The sequence below is a fragment of the Dermacentor andersoni genome, chromosome 4 (genome assembly GCF_023375885.2).
Source record: "Dermacentor andersoni chromosome 4, qqDerAnde1_hic_scaffold, whole genome shotgun sequence".
NCBI lineage: Eukaryota > Metazoa > Arthropoda > Arachnida > Ixodida > Ixodidae > Dermacentor > Dermacentor andersoni.
This window is the reverse complement of record NC_092817.1, coordinates 161264496-161286916: the sequence shown is the minus strand read 5'-3', so window position 1 is coordinate 161286916 and position 22421 is coordinate 161264496. Positions and strand designations below refer to the sequence as shown.

The 22421-nt window shown below is 47.1% G+C and overlaps 1 long non-coding RNA gene across 1 annotated transcript; it reads right to left on the bottom strand.

The window, feature by feature from the left end:
- Positions 1-700: 700 nt before the first annotated feature.
- Positions 701-17252, bottom strand: LOC129386584 (uncharacterized). Its single transcript, XR_011893674.1, has 2 exons — positions 16988-17252; positions 701-1013 (listed from the first exon to the last, which is right to left on the bottom strand). It is a non-coding gene; the product is annotated as an uncharacterized lncRNA (long non-coding RNA).
- Positions 17253-22421: the final 5169 nt, after the last annotated feature.

Genomic DNA, 22421 nt, shown 5'->3' with positions numbered 1-22421 from the left:
CTTAAAGATCTTTTAAAATATGCACATGCCTTATTCACACCATTATACAAGTGATCTGCGCATGTTTTTTCCAGCGGCCTAAATAAACAAAATACCGCACCAAGTTTAGGTTTGCACGAAATGTGGTCGATGTATGGAGACATATTCGGGGAAGGTTTTAACGTGCGCAGATTAATTACAGACACATGAAACTGTTTATGCAAATGCCTGAATTAAATATCTTCGCTGGAAATCGCAATGTTGTTATGAAAGGTCGCACAGGGCTATTGTGTTTCTTTTGCTGTTTTTCTTGCGATGATGACAACAAACTGTCCTTGAAGTGGCCCAGTTGTCCACCGTTTCATGTAACGGAGAAATTGCAAACGCGCTTTTACAGGAGGTGGAACAAACGTTCACTTCAAGGAGCTAATTGCAAAGGAAAGCGCTTCTGGATAAATTGTATCTGATTCTATAATGTTGTAAGAATTGCTTGCTACAGAGGTGGTAGAAGTGCGCGTGTATGTAATAGAAAACGTAATTTATAATAATGGTACACATTACTTGGCGAACCCATGGCATAGTGAGAGCACAGGCTAAGGTGGATTTTTGCAATGTGGGCACATTTTGACCGTGTTTGAAGAAGCAGAGTGATTAGCACAATATTAAGTTTGGAAGATAACTTCGAATAGAATATATTCATGAAGGCAACAGACGAAACCTGTGACATAATATAATACTGATATCACAAGTGATATGTTTATTTTTTAAGTGCTGGTTACATTGCTCTTTACTGTTTTCTTAGTCGTCTTGCCTTTTCTTTTCTTTTTCTTTTGATTAGTGCATACTATCAGGTGCTCAAGTGTGCCAGACATATTATACTTTAATATATAACTATCCTCGCCAACCAGTCCTTTCTTCCAGCCGCCTAGGTAGTCGATGCCTACAGCGTAATAATCCGGCATATCTCCCCTTCTCTCCTTGATTTTATAGGCAAACGATCCGTTGAAGGTAACCAGGGCGTGGAAGCGACATGCCTAAAAAACGAGAAAAAAAAAACAGCTGTCAGAACAGCGGAATGTGAATGGGAGCGGATGAGGCCCCATTTAACAGTCGCAGGTATCACGGACTTCAGCGGAGAGGAGGCAGGCAAGGGAAAGTTGCACGCAGAAGACGCGCTTAGTTCAATATCTAAAACGTAAAGAACAAACAACCTTAAGCAAACAAACAAACATTGCCCACGCATAATCAGCACTGCAAGCACATAGTCAACCTTACCGTTGCTTAGGATTTGAATATGCGCTTGCAACGTGCATTTGTGTGCCTTCTTTATGGCGGTGCCCTCGCGCTAGATTAAATCCTTAAGTAAGCACCAGCTATAGTTCAAGAGCTTCTCTTTACGCCTGTCTTTGACTTCGTACTTCTCTATGCGCAACATGCGCCTCTTTCTTCTCACGAATATTTCCTCATCAAAGCCCGACTCGCCTGTCTTTTGACCCCTCCATCGTTTAATCGGCCGGAAATGCGCATACCCGCTCCAAACACATGTACACCCTTTCCACCCTCTTCACTATCAACGGCGGGAAGGGAGGGGGCGTGGCAAGAACATTACATTATTTGTTTTAATTATGGGGTTTTACGTGCGAAGACTACTTTCTGATTATGAGGCACGCCGTAGTGGAGGACAACGGAAATTTTGACCACCTGGGGTTCTTTAACGTGCACCTAAATCTAAGTAGACGGGAGTTTTCGCACTTAGCCTCCACCGAAATGCGGCCGCCTGGCCGGGATTCAATCCCGCGACCTTGTGCTCAGCAGATTACATTACTATGGCTGCTACATCGCAGGCAGCTTTTGATGTTCATCGGAGGTTAATATTTAACAAATATTAACTTTTTCTTGCTTGCGCACCTGTATAGTTTTGCAATGCGGTCAGCAGCAATCAGTGAAATCCCCTATCCTCCCTTATTTACCACATTGCTCAAGTCCTTCAACCGATATGCAACATGGTGGCGGCATTAAGATTCTGCATTCACACTCCTTCCTAGGGCTTAATCGTTTGTAAATTGCGAGGGTATTCATCATTAGATGGCACAAGCGCGGACTTCACCAGTGTCATCCTATAGCGTTGAGAAAAAATGCGAATGTTTTAGGCTCGGCTTGTGCATGCTAGAGGTTGCTTTGCAGCCGCTACTTCCCCAAGAGTCCTTGGGGATGAAATCATGTTGATGCGATTATAGTGACGGACGGCGAAGGACCAGTTAGCGCCAAAATGCGAAACACAAATCTGACTCTTTATGGGACTAACTTACGCTCAGAAAACCATTACAAGAGCACCACGATAGGGCCAAGCAATTTTAGTGTCCGAGATCCATCGCCGGAATACGTATAAGAGACGCAGACGCATGCGCACCAGAATAAATTGTTATTACGTGTCTCTTTAACATCCAACTTATCATCGATTTACAGACGCTATTGTGGTCCGCCACATAGTAGTGTGGCCACCAGAGCTGAGCATTGACCAAGTGTCCTAGTGTTAAGCTCGAGAGCGCCAAAGCCACTAAGTGACAGTGGCTGGTGACAAATCACTCGTAAATTAATGTTGAAAGCACAGAGATGGTGCAAAAGGGTGGTTGCTAGGCTTGTTGGGATGCTTTTATTTATTTATAAAAATTTATTTATTTTTGGTGAATTGCTCATTCTGGTTTAACGGGTTCATAACTTTGTGTCAGAACACAAACTGCATATGCTCACTGGGGCACTGATCACCTGTATACAAAACGGGCATGTATGTATACATCCTGCTGCAACCAACAAGCTCCTCCTTCTGCTTCCCAACAAGCTCGAGCTAGACATACTGAGCCATTTAACGACACCAAGATAGGTCAATGGTGCGAAGGTGTAATAAAAGAATCGATGGTGCCGAATATAATTCTTTCATAGAACATATGTTGACATTATTAAAGCGGTCCTTCAGCGTTACATCGATTGCAAGTAACTTCGTCTGAAACGATTCTTTGTAAGATGCTCTTTCCAAAAAGAATGACAAAATTGTATGCAGGAAAGTGAAAGATTGTAACGCGAATATCATTTTCGGTATCGCCAGAGCACTTTCTGCCCAGCTATCTAGTTACCCAACAGAAAGCAAGCTTCGGTTACCGGAAATGCCACTTGGTATGCACCGCTCTTTACCGAACCCCTTTGACGCCAAGTTGGGTCACTTGCATATGTGCCGCTATTCAGTGAACCTGTGTAACGCTCACGTGTGCCACTGGTATGTGTCACTGGGTATATGCTGCTCTTGAGTGAGCCGCTTGGACGCCAACTTGGATATTGTGTGAATCGATATATATAAGAGGGCCTATTACGCTCTTCATAATGCGCACCGCAACATAAGAACACGTATCACCTCTAAATATAGAAGCATGATTATATACTTTGCTAATAAAGTTTATAACCGTGTACATAAAACACTAAATCCTCAATTACCGTGTAACAAAGTTACTTTTACTTTAAAGAATGCTATTCGAATACTTGGGTATTCATCGTGGATGAGTTCAGGTCAATCTTTTTAATCCGTAGCATTCTTTGCCTCCTTGTTGGCACTTTGCGGTAGGTAGGTTCCATTATCACCTCGCTTTAAGAGAAATAGAATAATGCGTGACAGATGTGGGCACTAAATCTCTGCCTTCGAACGCAGCAACCGTGTTCCGTAACCCATTAAGCCGCGATCACTTTTATTTCTGTTGTTGTTGTTTTTTGCCTGCACAACTTTCCTGCAATGCACTCGCTTTGACAGGTCTAATTTTGTTCAAGAGGCTTTGTTTACATGCACACACCAGCGTCAATAAAGCAACGAGACAGCCGAAGTTAACTCTTGCTCAGGCATGCAATTTCATCTGATACGGCGAGTCCATGTGGCGGCTCAGGTTGAGCTCCGTAGCCCTTACGGATGTTTGCAACGCTTTAAATTATAAGCTTTTTTTTTCTTACATAACATGCGTTTAACCCAGCATGACGTACTTAAATCCTTGTTTACCAGCGGCTGTTACGGCCAAGGACTGTGAACGTGTCATAGGAAAGGCCGATCTCATCTACCGTCAAGGCCACAATCGCACGCATGCTTGGCGCTTTTCACAGCCAGCTCGGCCCCTGCACTTCATGCCTCTCTGTCGTCTTCTTTTCTTGTGACAGCTGATGCTTTCAGGCCACATGTTAGACCGCAGTATATCCGGGACCAACCCAGTACATTATTGTAGCTGCTTACGCTAGGTAGAAACTGCTACGTTGTAGAAACTTCATGATCACCCAAGGCTACTGACATTTCTTCGGCGAACTACAAATGCCATTGTCGTTTTAACATACACCGCATGAAATAGCCATATGTATAAATATTGTTTAACAAGTAGCCGCTGATGATGCTACAATCCGTGTTTCTCTCGCTTACGCTCATCCACTACCTATTTAGAACCAAGCAATTCCCATGTTCTAGGCTTGTGTTGGGCGGTCGGCGTGGAAATTATGTCATTGCCTTCATACGATGCTCTACAGCGTGGTTCTCGCCGTACTGCTGTCGTCCCACACATGTAGGCTAGTGACCCACACGCAACTACTCAATTTACCGGAACACATTGGTCCACCTCGCATTGATTTCCGGTACCTCAAACAAGGCTGGATTGCCAGGTACCGGCAAGGTGCTTCGCATAACATAAATTGCCACATCGCGTGGGATCTGCACAATTCTGTCGTCGAAATGTTGAAGGGAAAAAGAAAACATTTACTGTTTCATATTTTGATCGCCCACTGACGCTGTAACGACTATGAGCTGGTTCGCTACAGCTGTCGACGCGTTTTTTTTTTCTACAGGACCGTTTCTACAACTCCTTTTTTTCTGCAACACGGTTTCCTTGAGCAAAGTGTTGCTAATGTTGTTTTCTAGTAGACACTTGCAATGTTCATGTCGCGCTGGGTTTTCTCAGAACTAGTCCGTATATCCATGTCATGATGAGCCGTATAACGTAAAACTATTCCAATATGTTTTATTGCAATCTCCTGACGTCAAATTTGCGTAGCCGCCGACGCAAGCAACGGGCGGTCACCCGCAGGGTTGTCTGAACGAACAAATCAAATGCTCCCCTCGTTCACAGGAGGTCACTTTTGTTTGCTTGAAGAACGAATAACATTGCCTACACTGAGCGGCTTGTCCTATCTAATTAGCTCACAAGAGGCGATGAGGATGCTCAAGTGGAGAGGAATTCGATGGGGCCGAGCCACTGCACTGAAAATTGATAACCGGATGAAGAGGGTGGTGCCGGCGTCTGAGATTGGTCCGCTTTCTTTTACTTAGCTTGCTGTGGCTCGTCGACAATCGCGGCGGCATGCAACGAAAGCTTAAGAATAACGCTAAAATGGATCCTCCGCAAATAAGAGTTGGCAGAACGAGGTAGTAAGCGTGCCGAAAGTTATCGAAAACGTTACACTGCCACACATAAGGTTTTATTACACGCCAATAAACCCATGCTCTCCGGCAGGGGCGAGTAGCCAGTGCCGGAGCGATCGGCGGCAGCCATATTTTATTCCTTTCGGAACGGGGCAGCCTGCGACTATTCAGAAGAGAATTCAGTTTTTTTCGGCATATTAATGTATCTTTAACGCGTACGCGTCACTTTGACTTGGTAAGTTTTTGCGGTTTTGTGGTCTCGCGTGAGAAGCAGGTGAAGTGGGTGCAGCCCGAAAGCTTTTGATCAATAGCCGAGGGTTAATGGCAAAAAGGAGTCGAATCAGAAATAACTATTTTTGTTTTGTTCGGTAAAATTATGCATAACCAGTGTGTACACGACATATCAGATGGGGAGCTATCGCGGTTTTCGTGACGTCGCATGACAGACAGGTGAAGTGGGGATGGTCCAAATAAAGTTTTTGACCAATCGCGGTGGGCTGATTGCAGAATTGGAATAGAAAAGTTTGGAATAGTTTTACGTTATAGCACCCCATATTCGAGCAATAATGTAAAGATTGAGCGGACGTTCATCCCTCTTGCCGTCGTGCGGCGCTTCGACGAACGGGCACAGCAGACAGTCAAAGGAGGCATTCTTCTTAAACGCACCCACGTGCATTTACGCTAGAAAGAAACGAGTCGGACATACGTATATGGGAGACGCAGCAAGCCGAAAACGCCATCTCTACCTATACAAAGTTCTAGGAGGTCTTTTTTGAATCGCAAACTATAAAGCTAGCGCAGCCTACAAGTCAACAGAACGATATCCATGTGAGACTGCTCGAGGTGGCGTCGGTGGCGGAAACGGAGCGGTGACAAGGCGTGCTGGTGCCACGGGTCACGACTGCCTAGTCGTGGTACCAGGTACCCAAACACGTCCAAGCTTTATTCTTGCAGCCGTCACTGGAACTCCCACCGCCCATGTCAGCAGCGGGTGCCTAATAGCTACGGAACGCCAGGCAGCCTCGGACCTACCTCTGCTCAGCGATGCCCACTTAGTTGCCTCTGGCACCCGCTCCGCACACACGGCCCACTCGCCACGAACCGAACATTTGTAGCACCACAAGGCCTCGCTCATCGGGCTACTCACGTGCACACGTGGCTCAACGCAATGAGCCCCCTCGCCACACTTCGCCGTCGTCGTTATTTTGTTTTTATTCTTGCATCAAGTGTCTACACGTGCTTGATTTGGCACTTCCCATTTTTCACTCCCCCCCCCCCTCCACCACAAAACCATATTTACCAATATGTGCAATTTCATAAAAGCGTGCCCTAAAAGCTTTAAGATCTACGTGATTTGTCGCCATAGCCACGCCACACTGTTTCATGGCGTCAATTCACAGAGGTATGCAGACGCTACCAAAGTCGCGGGTGGTTTAGCCGAGATGGATGGATTGAACAAACAGACCTGTAGCTCCGTAGCTCCACGCATAACTGCAGCGGTTGCGTAGAGGATACTTACGGGGTTCTGTTGGTGTACAGCAAGAGCAGACGGGTTTGATTGCTGTTCACCGCGGTAACATTCAGATAGAGGCAGAATTCAATATTGCACGTGTGCCAAGCATTCTGCACATCACAAAAAAAACCCAAGTAGCTGACATTATCCGAGGACCTCACCACGATGTGACTCGCGGTCACGGAGTTACATTGAGACATTAAAGGCAGAGCTCCAAGTTCAAAAGAGAGGAACGTGCCAGGGTTAGGTTCGTGCCTGGGAACGTGCCAGTCCGCGTCGGCACGGTTTTTGTAAAAGGGGCGCATATTTCGCGTCGTACTTCCTAATGTGTTGCGCTACAATCGATAAGTTTACTTTTAGCGAAATACTTTTAGCGAAGTTGTATAGTTTCTTTCTTTGTTTTGTTTGAATGTTTCTTTTGTATTGCGTTAATAATGTTAGAGACTTGTTCTTTCATATTCTCCACCTACCATTTGTATAAATCTTTTAATCCTTTTTTGCTACTTCACACAGCCGCTTTGTTTCATTTATCGCGCTAGCTTATACTTAGATGTTTGTTCTTTCATGTTTACTCGCTACGAATCTTTCATTTCTTTGTACTCCTTTCTTTTTGCTAATTCCCTGTATTGTCCCCTCATGCAATACTCCTTCGGGAGCCTGTGAGGTAACTGAACAAATAAATAAATAAATAAATAAATAAATAAATAAATGAATAAATAAATAAATAAATAAATAAATAAATAAATAAATAAATAAATAGATGCTGGCTGCGTGACTGCAGTACATTTCTTGAAATTATTGAGCATTTTCGGGGACTATTCGGGAATTTGATCGATGGCTCCTAAATTATCTCAAAGATGCCTAGAAGTATGATGGGGTTCTTGTGAATCTAACTGGTTATTTGCTAAGCATATCCTACCTGTGATAGGCTCATATTTCTGTTCCCACTACTTGAGTGAATGAAAAGGAATCACTGCAACTTGGAAATACTTTTAGTTGTGACAATGAGCAGGCGGGAGGGTGGGGGGGGGGGGGAGTGTTCCTCTTGGACAGCTGTCATCGCTTATATCCTCCTGCGGAAGACGTCCGCGACGCAATTTTGTACCGTAAACGTCCTAACGTTCATTCTGTGCCGAAAACCAAGACACTCTCCTGGTCTTTTGCCAACAAGTTGCCGCAACCATTGCGTACCACAAATTCGTGACATGCCGTACACAAAGTGGTAATGCAAAAAGTAACTGTATCCCCAAGCTCACTAAATACCCATCGTAATCTAAGGGTAAGATGTAAACAATGCGAAGAGAATTCGTAAGAATGAACTGACCTTGTTAATGGTCACAAGAACTGAAGAAACTCGCACGTGCGAGTACCTCGTTGATCGTGACTCCAAAGTATAGCAGCTAGAATCCCGCTATTACTACTAGATGGCACCGCATGTCGGCGCTAGAAAACATTTTCGCTAAATCGCGACAACCGGCCTTGAAGGGCGGTTGTCGCGGTCGTTGTAACCACGTTAACAGGCGGCAGAACCGCCTTTGTGGCACCTAATTCGGAAACAGCAAGTTCAGCTCCGCATTTGAGTACCATGTGTGTCAGTCTGATTGTACATCTAGCCATGTAAACTTGTTCTGTGAAACCCAGCTTACAATAAAATTATTGCTACATCGGTTTTTCATCACAAATAATTTTCTTTTTTAAAACGAAAATTGCATTTTTAGAACTTCCTGTAGAAATTACTGGTGCCCTTCTCTATGATGGTCACTATTTTCCAGATATTTATTGGGGTTGGTACAGTGCTCTGTAGAAACGTAAACACAGGCGAAAGATATCTGCTTTCCAAATTAGCCGCGGTTCTGCGTACCTGCAACGTAATATCGAGGAGCAAATCAAATTCTGGCAGAATATATTCGCCGGGAGACTTGCATAAAAGTATTTTTCGGTGTTTATATTGACACGTCTACTTGTTTATCTTTATCGGGTGACCACGTTTCAGCACCTAACAAATATTATCACACAGCGCAGGGCGCACTTGCATGTATCGGAAGTTTCTCGAATATTGTCGATGGTCCTATCCGCTGTCTGTTGTCACCAAACCTTATGTAATCTGGGGCGCTATAACGTAAAACTATTCCAAACTTTTCTATTCCAATTCTGTTATCAGTCCTCCACGATTGGTCAAAAACTTTTATCCACCACCCCCACTTCACCTGTCTGTCACGCGACGTCACGAAAACCGTGATACCTCCCCATCTTATATGATGTGTACACACTGATTATGTATGACTTGACAGAAGAAAGAAAAACAGTTATTTCTGATTCGACCCCTTTTCGCCATTAGCCCTCGGCTATTGGTAAAAAGCTTTCGGGCTGCACCCACTTCACCTGCCTGTCACGCGACGTCACAAAACCGCAAGAACTCACCGCGTCAAAGTGACGTGTACGCGATAAAGATGCATTAATATGCCGAACAAAACTGAATTTTCTTCGGAATAGCCGCAGGCTGCCCCGTTCCGACAGGAATAGAAGATGGCTGCCGCCGATCGCTCAGACGCTGGCCACTCGCACCTGCTGGAGATCATGGGTGTATTTGCGTATAATAAAACTTCTTGCGTGGTCGTGTAACGTCTTCGAGCACTTTCGGCACGTTTACCCCCTCATTCTGCCAACTTTTCTTTGCTGAGGGTCCGTTTTAGCGTCATTCTTGAGCTTCCGTTGCATGCCGCCGCGATTTTCGACCAGCCACGGCAAGCTAAGTAAGGGAAGCCGACCAATCGTAGACGCCGGCACCACCCTCTTCATCCGGCTATCGACTTCCAGTGCAGTGGCTCGGCCCCATCGAATCCCTCTCCACTTGGGCGTTCTCCTCGCCTCTTGTGAGCCAACTAGATACGACAAGCCTCTCAGTGTAGGCAATGTTATTCGTTTTTCAAGCAAACAAAAGTGACCTCCTATGAACGAGGAGAGCGTTTGATTGGTCTGTTCAGACAACCCTGCGGGTAACCGCCCGGTGCTTGCGTTGGTGATTACGCAAATTTGACGTCAGGAGATTGGAATAGAAACATATTGGAATAGTTTTACGTTATAGGGCCCCTGATTTCATGACACGACGCGAATGATGCCGAACTTTCCGGAAGACACGCGGGTTCCGGCGATTACTCTGGAACCTTCGGCGACTGATGTATAAAAGCCGACGCGCATGACCCCTGATCAGATTTTCGAGGATCGCCAAGTGTGTTCGCCGCAATCGTTGTTCTTTGAGTGTTCTTTGAGCGTTGCTTCTTGAGCACCCTCAAAAGCTTGCTCATGAGTGCACAAGTTCACCCAATAAAACGCTCGTTTCGTTAATCACAGTTTTGCTGCCTTCTTCACACTCACTACTACCTGAGAACATGCAATAAGTTTTTTGCATATTGCACAAAAGTACGCTACATTTCGTCATTTGTAGGAGTAAATTACAGAAGGGAAATAGCAAAATTGCGCTATAGTTGCTTCCTGATCAAATAAGTTATGCCACCAATTATAATAACAGAAGTGTTGTGCCAATAAAATAAAGAATAATTTTCTTTTGACAATTTCGTTTGTCCCATTTTCTGTGGTGCTGTTTGAGAATTCAAATGTCTCTAAATTGCAGAAAAGTTTATCATCGATAATATATCGGGAAATATTTTTCGTGCAACATAAATTATGTTTTTTTTTTGGCTAAAATAAGAGATAGTACAGAAAACGGCTGGGGCTGTTCGCATAGCTTGAATGGGAGCAGGCCAAATAATAATATTGTTACGTGTAGAAAGACACAGACGAGAGATGCTATTTACACGCTATTTACACTGGAGCCAGGCAGCCAGGCTGACACTCGCTCGTGCCGAGGGCACCGACCAACTTCTTCGTCGTTCTCGCCGCTGCTTGTCTCTCGCGGAATCATATCGTAATATTACCCCCCGGCGGCAAAAGCACCGTCACGGTGCTGTTAAATATCCAAGGGGCATGGAGAGTTGTAGGGCTTGAGTCGGGCAACGTGGACAATGTCACTGGTTGTCACAGCGGAGGACGTCGTGGGCGTGGCTAGAACGATTTCATAGGTGACATCGGTCACTCTGCGTATCACGGGATATGGGCCTGTGTAACAGAAAAGCAGTTTTTCACAAAGGCCGACTTTACGCGATGGTGACCAAAGCAACACGAGGGCTCCGGGCACAAAATGGACATCACGGTGACGGAGGTCGTAGCGTTGTTTCTGCTTGTCTTGAGACACTTGTAGACGAGCGCGCGCAAGTTGGCGAGCATGGTCAGCATGGGCAATTGCATCACGGGCACAATCGCTAGTTGAAGCTGTGGCGGACGGAAGCACAGTGTCCAGTGGTAGCGTCGGTTCGCGGCCATACAAGAGGTAAAACGGGGAAAAGCCAGCAGTTTCGAGACGGGAAGAGTTATATGCAAAGGTAATGTAAGGTAGAGCCAGGTCCCAGTCACGGTGGTCGTCTGAAACGTATTTGGGTAGCATGTCAGTAAGGGTGCGGTTCAAACGCTCAGTGAGGCCGTTCGTTTGGGGGTGGTAGGAGGTGGTAAATTTATGCTGTATTGAGCAGGCACGCATGATGTCGTCAATGACTTTGGCCAAAAAGGTGCGGCCGCGGTCTGTAAGCAATTGACGCGGAGCACCATGCATCAATATAATATCATGTAGCAGGAAGTCCGCAACATCAGTTGCACAACTGGTCGGAAGAGCACAGGTTACGGCGTAGCGGGTCGCGTAGTCCACCGCGACTGCAACCCACTTGTTTCTTGATGTTGATTCCGGAAATGGGCCTAGAAGGTCCAAGCCGACACGATGGAAGGGCTCGGCAGGGATGTCGAGCGGCTGCAGGTAACCAGCGGGGAGCTGGGAAGGCTTCTTGCGTCATTGGCAAAGTTCACAAGCGGCGACGTAACGTCGTACGGAACGGGCAAGGCCCGGCCAGAAAAAACGGCGACGTACACGGTCATAGGTTCGAGATACGCCGAGGTGTCCGGCCGTTGGTGCGTCGTGAAGCTCTTCTAGAACGGTGGAGCGGAGGTGTTTAGGTACTACAAGCAGGAACTCAGAGCCGTCTGGATGAAGGTTACGACGGTACAGAGTACCGTCGCGGAGGACGAAGAGGCGTAGAGTAGCATCGGCCGGAGAGTGTTCAAAACGGTCGATGAGTGCTCTGATGTAGGCGTCACGGCGTTGCTCGTCGGCGAAATGAAGCAGCTGGGATACCGAGAATACGCAAGAAGCACTGGCAATATTGGAGGAGTCAGAGTCGTCAACAGGGTAACGCGACAAACTGTCAGCGTCTTGGTGCAGGCGGCCAGACTTGTACACCACGGAATATGAAAATTCCTGTAGCCTCAAAGCCCATCGACCAAGCCGGCCTGTAGGATCCTTTAGCGATGAGAGCCAGCAAAGAGCATGATGGCCAGTGACCACGGAAAAAGGGCGACCGTAAAGGTAAGGACGAAACTTTGCAACCGCCCAGACAACAGCAAGGCATTCGCGTTCCGTAATGGAATAGTTGCGCTCCGATGGCGCTAGGAGGCGGCTCGCATAAGCAATAACGCGATCCTTGCCACGCTGACGCTGGGCTAAGACGGCACCTACGCCATGACCACTGGCATCTGTACGTAATTCTGTAGGGGCATCAGGGTCGAAGTGGGCGAGAATGGGTGGTGAGGTTAGAAGAGTGACGAGACGAGAGAAGGCGGCGGCTTCTGCACTACCCCACGAGAATTGTACGCCTTTCTTCAAAAGAGTAGTTAGGGGCCTAGCAATTGTCGCAAAATCTGGAACAAAACGACGAAAGTACGAGCACAGCCCTACAAAACTTCGAACGTCTGCGGCTGTCTTCGGAACCGGAAACTCTCGGACAGCGCGAGTTTTGTCGGGGTCAGGCTGTACTCCGGAAGCGTCAACTAGATGGCCCAGAAGAGTAATTTGTCGGTGGCCAAAACGACATTTCGATGAGTTAAGTTGCAGCTTCGCCTTTCGAAATACATCAAGTATAGTTGTGAGACGCTCAAGGTGAGTGTCGAACGTTGGCGAGAAGACGATGACGTCGTCGAGGTAGCAGAGGCATGTGGACCATTTGAAACCTTGGAGCAAGGAGTCGATCATACGCTCAAAGGTGGCAGGGGCGTTGCATAATCCAAACGGCATTACTTTAAATTCGTATAGGCCATCAGGTGTGATGAACGCGGTTTTTTCTTTGTCCATATCGTCAACAGCAATCTGCCAACATCCCGAACGAAGATCAATAGACGAGAAATATCTGGAACCGTGCAGGCAATCAAGGGCGTCGTCTATACGTGGGAGCGGGTAGACGTCCTTTTTTTAATGCGGTTCAGGTGACGGTAATCAACACAGAAGCGCCACGTGCCGTCCTTCTTCTTAACCAACACCACAGGTGACGCCCAGGGACTCGATGAAGGCTCAATGATGTTTTTATCGAGCATATTGTTCACTTCATCTTGAATTACTTGGCGTTCCGACACAGAAACTCGATACGGTCGTCGGTGAATAGGCACAGCATCGCCAGTAAGAATGCGATGCTTGACCGCGAGCGTCTGGCCTAAAGGGCGATCGTCAAAGTCGAAAATATCGCGGTAAGACGATAATACTTCGCAAAGGTCTTCAGCCTGCGTAGAGGACAGGTCCGTCGCAACCATTTTCTTTATGTTGGTATCGACGCCCGAGGCTGGCGCGATGGGCATGCTAAGGTCGCGAGAACCATCGGTCGATAACGCTGCCACGTTGGTAGCCGAGACAATCAATGGTGGCAAGGCAAATACCTTGCGGTAGAATTTGCTTGGCCAATCCAAAGTTACTGACAGGCATGCGAGTGTGGTTCGCAGTAATAGTAACTATACTGTGAGGCACGGTGACGTCATACTGTATTGGGATGTCGGGCAGAGGAGTGACGAGGTACTCGCCATCAGGAACTGGTGGGAAAGACAACAGTTCAATGTAGGCTATGTACTTTGGCGGCAGGCGAAGAAAGCCGGTGGAGCGTAAGCGGCAGTGGGGTGCGTCACAAGGTTCTGCGAGCATCGGCAACTCCAGGCGAAGGGTACTGGAAGAGCAGTCAATTAGGGCAGAATGGGCGGAGAGAAAATCGAGGCCGAGAATAAGGTCGTGGGGGCAATGAGCAATTACAGTGAAGAGTACGTGAATTGAGTAATTACAGTGAAGTGTGGCGGCCGGCGATGCTGACACGTGCCGTACACATGCCGATGATAGGCACAGTACCGCCATCCGCAACGCGGACGACGCGTGCCGACGCTGGGGTGAGGAGCTTGTTCAGTCGTCGTCGGAAGGCAGCACTCATAATAGAAAGATGTGCTCCTGTATCGATGAGTGCCGTGACAAGACAGCCGTCAACGTCAACGTCAAGAAGGTTGCGGTTAGTAGGTAACGTGAGCAGAGGATTTGAGGGCAGGGTCGACAACGCAGCTTCACCTCCAGAAGCTGCAGTGCCTAGTTTTCCGGCTGGGTGCGGGAGGCGACAGGCGGCGAAGAAAAGCGGCGGGGTTGGGGCGAACGAGACTGGTGGCGTCGAGGTGAGGGCGAGCGGCTGTAGCGAAGGTTCGGAGCAGGGACATCAGCAGTAGTAGGTTCATGGCGGGTGGCATAGGGTACAGAAGGTCCAAAGGTGCGGGAATAAGTGGGGGGGAATAAGTAAGTCCGAGGGGGTGGTGGCCATCGGTTGCGGCAGTGACGGGCGACGTGGCCGATGCGACAGCAGTGGAAGCAGATCGGCCTGTCATCAGGTGTACGCCATTCGGACGGGTTGCGGCGAGATGTGGCAGAAAAGGACTGCCGGGGACGAGGAGGGCCGCTAGATAACTGGGGAACGCTGGGTCGAGACGTGGAACACACGGTGTTCAGACCCATGTTTTCAAATTCCTGTCTGACGACCGCCTGAATCATCGCAATGGTGGTTGCTGGCGGATCGGGATGCGGCGTGGAGAAGGCTGGCAAAGAGGCGGCCTCGAGTTCGCGGCGAACAATGCGGGTGACGTCGTCACAGGTGGTGGTCTGACGTGGTCGACCCTCACATGTCGACGTAGCAGCAGTGTTGGGTAGGCGCGCAATGTGGTTTGAGATACGGCGGCTCTTAGCCTGTTCAAGGCGACGGCATTCTTTTATAATGGCATCGATAGTCGACACGTTGCCGAACACAAGCAAATTGAAAGCGTCATCGGCGATGCCTTTTAGCACATGTGCCACTTTATCTCCTTCGGACATATGATCGTCAGCTTTACGGCATAGAGCCAAGACGTCGAGGATGTAGGAAACGTATGGCTCTGTAGGTGACCGAACACGAGATGCAAGAGCCTTTCTCGCGGCAGCCTTGCGCGCAATGGGGTCGCCGAACAGTTCCCGCAGTTTTTCGTTGAAACTGTCCCAACTGGTTATTTCGTCATCATGTGTTTGGTGCCACACGCGGGGGGTGCCGCCGAGATAAAAGATGACATTGGCGAGCATAATCGTTGGGTCCCACCTGTTATTAGCGCTGGCATGTTCATAAGCCGCGTTTACATGAATGCGACAGTGTCGCATCGCATCGCATTTCTAGCGCATCACATTCATGTAAACAGCGGTAATGCCCTAGGAAGGCGCATCGCATTAATGCGCCAGGCGAGGGTAGATTTACGGGCGTGAGTCGACTCTCGCGGAGCATGTAAACGCAGGATCGTCGCATTAGGAATTATGGGAAGGAATTAGCCACCAACATGGCGGCGGTCCCGGCTGCCCGCTTCGAATTGAATTTGGCGTTTCTTTTGTAAAATGCGCTTCGTTCGCAGCAAATGATTGTGCAAACGGCTTTCGCTTAGTCTGAGGCCGCTTCGACGACAGAGTATTATGGATAACCTTGTGGTGTTTTCGAGATCGCTTCTCGTTTCGAACGAGTCGAAGCCTAACGAAAGAAACGTTCGAGATGTCAGCGCTACCTATCGTTAGAGTTGAGAAATAGACCCAAAGACGGCATATGGCCTCTGAGATCCGAAGATCTCGCTGGCCAACTAAAACTAAAAAACGTGCGCTGCTTAGCGTACGTTATGCTATAGCGTATAGCGCACGCTATAAGTTGCGGACGCTCAACTAAAGCTGTCTATTTCTCGGCACTCAGCCACCAACGTGCACTCGGCCCACCACCGGAAACCAGTTACACCGGAAGTCGATTGCACTTCCCTTAAACGACACCATGTGGCGCTACGTTCTCGCGAGAGGCCACTGGCCTCGCGATTGGCCACTGGCCTCCTTGAAGCCCTTGGGTTCAGCGGGAGCAGTGGTAAAGCAAACAGGTCCGCAATAGACATCAGTAAGAGGCGATTGGAGGATTGGTGGAAGAAAAGTAGGGAAACGACAAAAGACGGAGACGTACAAAAGCACAGTTCGCAATAGGGTATCAGAAAATTTGGACGTGGTAGTTCATAGTGGGGTTTTTTTTTTTCATTGGTTAACCTAGGCAGGATATTAGGCAGCATAGTAGCAAGAGCTTGGTGGCGCAAGCCACCGCCCCGTTCCAAAGGGGACGCTCATAACATCCATCCATCCATCCAGTTAATGCTCTACATGTAAACGGCGTCGCATCGCCTTTCCCAAATGCGCTTGGAAATGCGATGCGCCACTGTCGCATTCATGTAAACGGGGCTATAGAGCTTGATCCAGTCGTCGACATCCTGTCCCTCCAGGCCAGAGAACACACCTGGGTCACGATGTGGGGCAACCGTGACGACTGGAGCAGTCGGACAAGCCGAAGCCGTTGCGGAGGTGGGTACGTCACCGGGAGGCATGGTGACAAGCTCGGTGTGCCGACCACTTCGGAGTTCCGTGGTGAGGACGGGGATCGCTGACCTCCACCAGAAATGTTACGTGTGGAAAGACACAGACGAGAGATGCTATTTACACGCTATTTACACTGGAACCAGGCAGCCAGGCTGACACTCGCTCGTGCCGAGGGCACCGACCAACTTCTTCGTCGTTCTCGCGGCTGCTCGTCTCTCGCGGAATCATATCGTAATAATATATAGCTTACCTGTCGTCGGGTGTACATCACTCTCATGACATTTAACCCCAGCCGCTGCGGTCTCGTGATCGACGTTGCATTGTTCAGGTCCAACTCAAAAGTTTCAGACTCCCCTTCAACGTGCGTAACAGTAACGTTAACTAAGAGTTGAAAAGGACTCCATATGCCATCTTTAAATATCCATGTAAATCTTTCCCTGCAAAGTCTATTTTGAAGTGGTTCAGGGCGTTCGCAGTCACTGTCTTGGTAATACTCGTTTACTGTTCCTAGAATTGGATGCCTGGAACAAGAAGACAATACAAGAGAGGTAACTATGTTAAGCCTCCTTTAGTGCAATCTTTCAAAAGGGACTTTGCAATAGTAAAGTGTTCTGGAGTGGGTACGCGTTAACTTACCGTCTCGAGGGTCCGCACGGAGCGCGTCTCCTCCGGATGGTGACGTGTGGAGATAACTGCTTTGGCTACGCTAGCAGTTTGGGCAGCAAGTGTGCCGGTAATGTGGCGCAACCGACCGCTTTCATGATGGGGTGAACGAGTTTCTATTGCGGCAAAGGGGATTCAATGTGTCTGCGCGAGTCATGAACGCGCTCAGTACGACGAGTGTAAGATTTGCGTGCGTGCTTGTGTATATAAGTTTTTGAAGCATTGAACAAACAGCTTGGGCACCGATAGCTCGATACAAATTCCGATGGATGCACATATTAGAGGAAGCTTTATCTTGGGGGCTCCTATCTAAATACATGGGAAAGGAGAAATTGTTTTTCTGGGCGATCACAGCACGAAATTTCATGGCGTTTGTTACATTTAAACGAAAAATCTAAAATCTAATAACTGTTGGTAGCGAATATTTTATTCAGGCCGTCAGTTTTTATAAAAATTCATCAAAATAAAAAAAGTTTCTTAAAACCAAGCTATGCAGTTCACGACTGTGTAACTCACCAATCAAAAACGATACCACAGTTCTGTAAATTCTATATAACTTTCCATCTAAAGCGGCAAAAATTGATGTATTATTATGACTCATAAATAGGCCACTAATATTATGTGAGTAGGATTTTTGCAATAAGGTTTTTCTACTTTGGATGCTCTAACGGATGCAGTTTACGGAATTGCGATATCTGTTCTTAGTGCAGAGATACGAATTTTTTAACTTCGTGCTTCCATTCTTTCCTAACATACAAATTTTTGAAACTTTCTCTTACAAAATTTGGGCCCTAAATGAGAATTCCCTTTTCAACAGTCACTAGAATTTAACATTCTCTCTCAAATGCAACAAATTTAGTTGAAATTGGCGCAGAGCTTATCTGCAAAATGCTTTTCTGCATATAACATGTATTTGAATAGGCGGCACTGGAGTTGTACCCGAGTTAAATCTTTCGCTTAATAGGTATGTGGGACTGAAAGTTCGGGAACCAAGTTCATAAGTTCTTCTTACATCATGGAAAGAAAAGGGCACATTGAGAAGTTCTTGTGAATTTTTGCATCGATTAAAAGCGCTCACGTGGCCATAGTTGTCCCCCCTCTCCCGTCCTTCATATGATCCTTATACAAACTGGTGAAGACCTGGGCAAGACGTTGACAACTTCTCACTTTTCAGAGCAAGTTACATGGCACGCCGAGACAACAAATGCAGTCCGTGAATTTTGTTCTCTTGGAAAATGTAAGCGCTAAGTGGGATGCGACCGGTAAACGAAACCCCATGGAGCAGTGAGCAGAGGACGGGAGACGCGAGAAGTACCTTCGCCAATTGTGAAAGAGCTATTTATTGTAGGGACTTACGAGCTAACGCTATAAAGACAGCCACACAAGGTGTGACGACGATGTTTACACATTTGGATGACGAGGTCCAGAGGGAGTGAGCACAAAAGCTAGAATAGGCGTTACCTCCTTTTTTTAAGTCATCATTTGGTGCTACTTAATGGAGGGCTAACAAATGTAAGGCTGAAAATACCAGTACGCCAGAAGCACAACTGAATCGAACGAGAGCCTGACATATAAGTAGATGTAAACTTGTCCCGAACGCAATGCCCAGTGTCATATCAAACATCGATCATGTTTTCCTGGTGTTCCATCAAAGTCACAACCTTCTCTATTGCACCTCATTTCCGAATGGGGACGCTCGGCGACTTTTCTGCAAGTTTTCATGATGTGACATACCGAAAAGCGGACCGAAAAAGCAAGAAATTTGTCAGCAATGATTTTATTCTGACATTAGTTCAATCAAAAATGGCCATTTCAGCTCGAAGGGCAAAGCACTGAAATCAATGGAAACGTTCAGCCTTGCACTCAAGCACTTGGACGGCACTCGAAAAATAGGCTTGGGGTAATATGTTGCAGCAGCTCGGCACCCAAGGCAATAGGTGCAACATAGTAGATACCACGCCCTGTCCAATATGCCAGGCGTGTTGTGATTCTGGCTTGAAGGGCCACCAGCGGAGTTTAAGGCGTCGCAAACTGTGTACAACGCGAGACAGAAGCAAGATCGTCTGCTTATGTCAGTGTCGAACGGAATCTATAGATTGTTTTAGCTTCACATTAGCTGTCCCCTCTGTCAGTGCACGGTTTTCTGCGAAGCTTAACAGACGGAAATTGCTCGCTAATGTCTATGGGGGCTTCCGACCATGGCTGTTCAGCCAGCGTGGGGACAATGCGAAGCACACGGACATGCTTGAATGTCCTCCTTATGGCATTGAACGGCTTTGTGCCTTTGCAAACTGATCATTTTCAAGAAAATATTGAGCAGCAACTGCAAACTTTGCACTCCTAAATGTAACAGTTTGCAACTGGGCAGGTGCGCAGTCTGATTGCCTTCTGCATTTAAGTAAGCGCGATTGCTTAAATATTTAAGCCAATATAGACAGATGAAACATAGTGAATAACGCCGTAATAATTCCTGATGCCGCAAGCAGGGAGATCATGGAAGCACCACAGTTCTGCCAAGTCAATTTAGTAGGAAACTGTTTCAGTGTATGCGTCATGAAGTAGTACGCCGACACCACTCAACCCTAAACTGTAGTTCGTGCGTGCACAATCCTCATGCCGGCAGCCACAAGGGAGAACGTGCCGTAACCCTGCTTCAAAGCCGATGTAGAGGAGTGTGACGGCGTATCTTCGAGCTAGGCTTTGTCGGTTTTGCATCCAAGCGCACTGTTTGTCGCTCGCATCTCTGGAGACCTTTTGAACCTCCGAGCAACCATTCGAACAAATTCTCCGAGAAGCCGTACTTTTTCATTCAACCGCGGGGCAAGATAGTTGAATCACATATATTTGGTTGTCTCCTAGCCATCGCAGTTCTACTAACTTTGTCCCGTCATCCCATGGCCGTCGTTTAATGGCGAACAGAGAAACGAAATCCCTTTTGTAACTGCTTTTATTGTTGACGTAATAGTTCTGCGGAAATCCGCAAGGTGTAGAGAAGTAATTAATAAAGGGAAGGTTTTTATTGCTCCGTCCCAATAACAAATTCGGAAGTAGTCAACAGCTCGAACGTCGGTTAAAGCTGTCGTGCTTTGCATATGTTCGAATGTTTAGTTACGCATTAGTCTATTTGCCGCTTTCGGACCGTTGTCATGAGGCTGCATCCTCAATCAAGAAGGAAAATGGATTGTAGGACCCACCTGGCTGCTTCCGAATCTATTTCCTGCAACCATCTAATGTCTCGGCGACGCGTCATGCCCAGATTTCTACAGCGAACACTTCCACCATTCGTATCCTCTCTCCTTTGCGGCTTTGAAATGTGATCTATGTCCTTTGTTTTTCGGCTGGTTGATAAAAATCCAAATGTGCGTGCCACTGTATGGACAAAATAGCACAAACAAGACTTTTTTTCGGCCACTAGCACCCTGTCAGCATCGCGAAAACCGCCAGCGGTCGTGTTAAGCCCATGTCCTTGATGTGCTTGATCTTGTTATACGCAGCCCAATAAAGACACGATAAGTTATTAAGAGCTCAAGGTTATCTCGGCATTGCAAGAATGCCCATGTGCCTCTCGGTGCAGCAGATGCTAGAGTCCACGAGGGTCTCTAGCATGCATTTTGTGACGGGGCAGGGACATGTAGTCACCTATAACCTACTTGAACCAATCAACTTTTATGGTATTAACTGAAGTCTACCATTTCGCCTATCTCTGGTTCATATTTTGTTGTAGTTATATGGACACTCAGCCACATTTTCGTTCTCGTCGTCGGCGTCGGTGTCACCGCGATGTGCCATATAAAGTCAAAGTGCGATGACATCGTCGCCTCTCGCCGTATGCTCTATGGGCGAGTGAAAGCGTACGAGGGTGAGCCGACGATGGTGGCTGAATCTCGTGCGCGGGTCTATCTTGAAAGCCATCTGCGATGGCCACAGATTGCACAGAGTGCCGATAGCTTCGAGTGGGCTGTGTTTTTGCCGCTTATTTAGCACTGAAGCGAGAGGAAACACGAAGTTCATTTCGCTCACTGCCGCTGCCGCGCTTCCCCACTCAAGCGTTTTGACAGCAAGTGAGTGCGTTCATCAAGTTAGATGTGTTCATGTTTGACTGTGCGTGCGTGAAACCATGCTAGTAAATTGAGATATTAAGAGAATCTTTGCATGTTTGTACGGTCAATAAGACTATATGTGCTTACTTCGCATAGCTGTCTACAAATTTGCTATCGCAAATGATGCTTCGCATTTCGGGAGAAATTGGGACATTATTTGTTTCATTAAAGCCCATATCTCTTGTTTGGGACGTTACATCTGCCTGTAAAAGCCCCCGTTCCATCTCGCCCTGTTTTTTTTTCTACAAGGGCTCTAAATTTATTGTTTATTTGCACTGGTCATCAGTTAACGCGTGCACTAGATTGAACATAAACGCCTCTTAAAGCTTTATTCTCCCTTCGTTCCTAGTAAGGGTTACAATTTCGGCACTCCCCCTCCCGCTAATAGTCTCCGAATTTCTTCTGTAGCAGATACATACTTCTGCTTCTCGCAGTATTTCGGTCCTTCATGTATTTATCTTATGGTAACCAGCTGAGTCCTCAGAAAACAAGATACTGATTTTTGTGTTAGTTTAATAAGCAACGCAATAAATTTATACAGCATCTATTCGCTCCTCCACGAAGCTTGAATTGACCAGACTAGTTGTACTGCCTTTAAAGCCAAGTCGGTGTCTTTGTGTTTCTTACTCCGTATCTTCACCTAACGAACTCCTCCTTTCTTATCACCACCGTCACCATAGAGCGAAGAAATAGAAAACAGTGCTTACTGATGTGGGCGAGCTTTTACCCCTCATCGCAACTCGGAGGTCAAAATTGTACTCGTGTAGCGATTTTCAGTTAGCGTCCGGACGCGGTTCCTGCTTATTTATCGCGCACTTCTTGCGATTGGCTGGTTGTGTGCGGGGAGGTGGGTGGTGTTAGGTTTTATGGAGCTTGTGGGCTGCTGTCTTGCGAAATGGGTCATACACAAAAGAAAATTCA